This window comes from Cimex lectularius, unplaced genomic scaffold (assembly GCF_000648675.2).
Source record: "Cimex lectularius strain Harlan isolate CLEC.00 unplaced genomic scaffold, Clec_2.1 scaffold286, whole genome shotgun sequence".
Classification (NCBI taxonomy): Eukaryota; Metazoa; Arthropoda; class Insecta; order Hemiptera; family Cimicidae; genus Cimex; species Cimex lectularius.
In genome coordinates this window covers 295,570-301,569 of record NW_019392975.1, presented here as the reverse complement: position 1 = coordinate 301,569, position 6,000 = coordinate 295,570, and positions in this window count along the sequence as shown.

The following is a 6,000-nucleotide window of genomic DNA, read 5'->3' as shown; positions in this document are numbered from 1 at the left end:
AGTGCATTCCATCAGATTAAAGTAGCAGAAAATTCCTCAAAGTATTTTTCTTTTGTTTGCCCCTTAGGTCAGTATGACTACATTAAACTACCTTTCGGTTGGTGTAACAGCCCAGCGGTATTTATGAGGTTTATTAATCGAGTTTTTAAGAAACTTATCTTGTCGTCAAAAGTTTGTGTGTTTCTAGATGACATCCTCATTGTGCCTAATTCTATAGAGGACCATCTAAAGGTTATAAAAGAAGTGCTTCAGTTGTTGGCAAACAACCTACTCGAATTAAGATTAGACTATTCTATTTGTATTTTTTTTAAACCTACTTTTTAGATGTATTTATATGTAACCTACTGATGTTAAATTGTTCTTTTGTTATTACTGATTAATCATGTTATGTTCTACGTATTTCGTTTCAATGTATGTAAGTAATTCTATATGATTGTGACTTAAGAAGTGACTATAGGCAAAATTTGGGATGATGTTGTAATGACGCTCCTTGCGCAAATTATCGAGAATTTATAACCTTACGGGATTACATTATAATACTTAGTCTTGATATTGATATGCTTTTTAATTATGTGATTCCACTTGGAAACGTTTGTGAATTTATTTCAAAAAGAAAGCTAAAAGGTGATTTAGGATGTACTTATTATGCTGCTTGTTATATATTTATGTTATGTACTTATAATTGCTGTGTATTTATGATGTACTAACACCTTGAGCTCCTTATGACTAGTTTTACTATGGTGAGGTCGGGGGCAACCTCGAGGGTCAGAATTGGCCAAATTGTAGGTGAATAAATTTGAATGTTGCGCTTAGGTGACGTATATGTAAGTGTTATGTATGCGGAATAAAGAGCGTGTGCTTAGAAACTAAAAAGTCTTTACGGTTTTTTACCCTCCAATCCTGAAGGGGGCCTACAAAATCAATATCAATCGCAATAAAATCAATTAATGTTACAAAAATAAAAACTATCTCGTTGGGAAAACACATATTTTTGTAACTTATAATTTTTCTAAGTTAACTGGAAATCTGTAATAGGTAAGACTGACAATAGACCTAAAGTTATCTACAAATTTCAACAGGGAGAGGGTTTTCCTGCTCTCGACATCAACAGGGTCGATGTACGCCAAACAGTGGGCTGAGGAACGTACCACACAGTGTGCCTGTGAGGCAGAGTTGAGTGGGCTATGGGCCCTCTTCAATCCACAAAAGTAGATGTACATCCTTTTCGATGAGGAGAATATTATTACTATAGCAACTAGGCATTGAAATGATGTTATGGGAATCGATGTGAGCAGTAATGTTAGATTTTCTCCGTCTTGGGCATGAAATTGATTGTTTTTGTATTTCTAAGTTTGATATTTTTATTAATTAAAAGTTCAACAAAAAATAATAATAAAATAAAACTTTACCTATTTGGGAAAAAATATTTTTGTAACTCCTAATCATTCTAAGGTCATTCTGTAATAGGTAAAGCAGGTAATGTTTTATTTTTGGAACACTACTGGTATTAAAATTTGCAGACAGTATTAAACCGAGGGGATTATATGAGCTGCTGGGACAATAATAAAAATTAATTCTAACATGCTCACTAACCTGACTGCCAGCAGAGAGAGTTGATTTACAATTTGTAAATCCCTCCTGGAAAAATAAAAAATTAAGTTTAAATGAGAGAATAGTAGACAACTTACATAAATAGATGTTATATAAATGCAATTTACCCTTTGAAGGCAACAATCCTTTCCTTGAAACAGCTACAATGAACCAGCTAACTACACACTGTTCAACACTCGCGAAACAAATTAACACACTGTTTAAATAGCACTTTGTGAAAATGTAGGAAAAACAAAAACGGCACAACACCATCTAGAAAAGAAAAACACAAGAAATGTATAAAACTTACAATAAACGAAATATAATGTACAATGACAATCAGATTACACAGAAATTGTATTAAATAATAACTATAACATACAAAAAGGGCAGAATATGATTTCTTGTACTAATACTAAATAGAATCTCCATATAAATAAATTTACAAAATCTTTGTTTTGTTTGAACTTTCAACAGGAATCAACTTTTGGTCAACCAATAAAATTACATTTTTAACAGCATTGTTACAATAGCAAAGGCTTCAAAACACAATATAGTACATGTGGTTATTATTATAAAAAGAACTTATTTCAAAATGAAATAAAATAACTTTGACTTAATATTGTCAAATTCTTTTGTTGAGGTGCAAAAGTTAGTTTAAACAGCTCCAATTATCATTGTTTTTGTTAATAATTAGTAAAATAACAAAATTTTATTTGTTCAAATTCAAAAGATTGAAGAGAACTGAGAATTATTTTTTAAATCAGACTAGTTAAAAGATATGCTATAGTGAAATTGGGGAGGGGAAGATCTGGGGTAAACTTTTTATGCCGGACATAGCAGAGAATCTGTCAACCCTGTTCGGCCTATTCTTAGAAACGTGAGTACGACACCTCTTCACCTATTCAGATCGTCCTAGGGCCGCCTCCCCAGCTAATCGATGCTCTATTTCAATTTAATAATCTTTTAACACATTTTCAGAGTCTGGGGACTGGACTGTAAGGCCAATTCTGAAAATTAGGACCCTGTTTTTCTTCCATTAATTCTAAATTATACTCTGTACTTTGTGATTTCTAAATTTTTATGCCTTCATATGAAATAGAGCATCTGTCTGTCAACCTCCGATGGCCTATTCTTAGTCGAGTGAGAATATTCACTCTTTGCCTGTTTATATCTGACAACTGAGCTGTTGATACATTTGTGCCTCTGTGCCATTCTAGCCCACAAATTTCAATTTAATAATGTTTTTAACACATCGATGGAGGGCCAGATTGTGATGGTCAGTTCTGAAAATTGGGATGTCCCTGCCTTAGCCAGTGAGTAAACACAGTATTAATAAATCAACCAAAAAATTAAAACAGCCATAAATACTAATTTTTTTTAATCTATATATGTTTAGCAGTCATAATTGACTGTTTTGACCCATGATGGCTCAATACGCCGCTACCTAACCATTTGAACTATTGACTCACAAAGTCACAAAAACTCAAGATGTTAGAAACTTGAAACCCTCTCATATCAATAACTTTTCATCTCTACCAAGATCATAGATAAAAGATATAATTTATAAAATAATAATGTGTTGCAAAAATGTACAAAAACTATATATAAGTCAAGAAATAAGTAAAATACGTAAAAAGTTCGAAAAAGTATGTGTTTTCACCAGTTTTTAGATGTTCACCTACCTGGGGAAATGTTAGTTACGAGTTGGAGTAATAATGTATTGAACTATTGCTACTAGGTCTGAGATACCGATAGCTCCAGAAATTATACCCAAAATGTAAAAAAAAAAACTTTTTAAAACTCATGAACCAACCTGCAATACTTAAAGTAAAGTCTGTGTTTTAAACGGATTTTAGATTTTCATGAACTGGAGGAGTTGTTAGTTGCGAGTTTGTGTTTCGGTGTATTCGACTATTGCTACAAGATCACAGATACTAATCTTATGTATCTACATATCGTAATCGTAAATATCTGAAGGTGCCCTTACATTGTCAAATGTTCAACAAAGTGACACACAATGTTGCATTGCATCACCCCTATATTTCATTACATTTTTGTTGAAACTTTAATTGTAAATTGGGAATTGTATGACCACCATGTCCCCAATAGCTATTGCATCAATTATTAAGATTAGATGATGTCAATGTTACAAGAAAACGAAAAAGAAAACTCAGAATTTGAATAAAGGAATGGCAAAAGGGTGACCCTTAGCCATGATAGCCTAATTCAAGAACAACAGTTATCATCCCCCCTGGATTAAAAAATTTATTTGAGGATGGATTCTAATACTTGCGTAGAACTTTGATAACTGATATTTCCACATATGTATAAACAAGACACACAATTAAAAGATTCCATCAAGAATACTAGCCAATAATGGAAAATAATGTGCAATATGCACCTACACGACCCAAACTGTACAAAAGATTTCAAACATTTTTGAAACTAGTCAATCATTTGTGCAATGCATCAAACACTGCCATTCATTGGCAAATTAGATGCACAATTTGTTTGAAAATGACCCTGCCCTTACCTGTGAGTAAACCCAGTATTAATAACTCAATCAATAAATTAGAACTGCCATAAACACTAATTTTATTTTTTAATCCATATATGATTAGCAGTCATAATCGACCGTTATGATCCATAACCTTCAGCTTAATACACCACTGCTCTAACCACTTGAGCTATTGTGACTTCGTAAGTCAATATTTCAAATGGTTAGAGCAGTACTCTTATTGGGCTGAAGGTTGTGTTCTAACCCAACTTGCTCGCGCCACTAACTTTTTCATCTCAACCAAGGCCTTAGATACAACATGTAACTAATTGAAGTAATTATACTTTTTTAGTGTTGTGAGCAGGATTTGAACCAACAACCATCCGCTCAATATGCCATTTCTCTAACCACTTGATCTATCATGACTTCTTGAGTCAATAGCTCAAGAGGTTAAGGCAGTGGCGTATTGAGCCAAAGGATGTGGGTTCGAAAACCACTCATAACACTAACTTTTCCATCTCACCAAGGCCTTACATAAAACACATAATTAATTGAACTTTTTTAGTGTTGCGAGCGAGATTCAAACCAATGACCATTGGTCCGTAAAAAGTATAATTAATTGAAATAATCTCATTATATATGAATTATCATAAAAACGACCTACTCCTCTTGAAAAAATATTGGATTTGTTGCTAATCAAAAATAAAATTTTATCGAAGTTACTAGGCGATCCGGAGTGGCTGAACCGACTTGTTGTGTTGCAATAATACATCCAACAAATCAATATTTAAAACTGGCGATGATTGATAAATTATTTCATTAACGATTTTTCTTTGATTTCAACGAAAAAGCAGCTTTTATTAATGAAAATAATTATAATATTCCGAAATAAAAGCTCACCATGAAAAAACCGAGTCTCGACCGTCAGTTGTAGCCTGAATCGTCCATGGAAATGGCGGGAAACGGCCGGTGATTCAAGGACACTTCCAAGTAAATAAAAAATATTAAATTCTTTAAAATACTTTCTAAAAATAATAACACAAAAACTTACGGAATATTTTAGAATTAATTATTTATTTTTAAACTGAAATAATTATTCAAATTCTAAACGGAGAATCATCGGCCTATCAGATCACTGCCAGCTTGAACAAGTATCTTCTAAAAGTACTAAAGTATGATTAAATTTTTTTTTAAATTGAGCTTAATTTAAAAAAAATTAGTTACAATATTCGGTTGATATTATTTTAAAACATTTTTCAATATTTAAATTAATTTGTGAGAAAATTTTATGAATAATTATCAGTTGGAGATGGGACTGGGAAGTAATATTCCCGCCATTCGCCCTCTTTCTCTCGTGGCGGCCACCGGTTGTACATCACATTTTCATCCACGAAAAAGGTATTTATCATTTTTGAAATTTATTAGTTTAAAAAGTCTAGGTCTTTTTTTTTTAAATGAATTCCATTGCAAATAGTCAATTGACCACTTTTCATTTATTATATAATACGGATATTGATTTATTTTGGATTATGGATCAAAAGCTCAAACTGGCTCTTCGAGTCGGCTCAAACGGTTAAGATATTAAAATTTCATTTAAATCCTCGATAATTGTCTTTTCTCTTTATTTATAAAAAGAAATTTATTAAATTTCATTTGTGTGGTATTTAGTGACCGTTAATTAATGATCATTTAGAGATTGTAAGATGCGCTCTGCACGATAAAGAAAATGTTTTTTACTTACTTTGAGTAGGAACTATCTTTTTTAAAAAGGATTGAACACCGCACTCACTCCATCATTCATCATTTCTATTAAGAAAATGTTTTTCTAAACCTACATCACACCAGACTGCATCTCACTAACTCTAAATAATCATTAGATTTTATTGTTGTAATATTATTTAAGAAGTAGG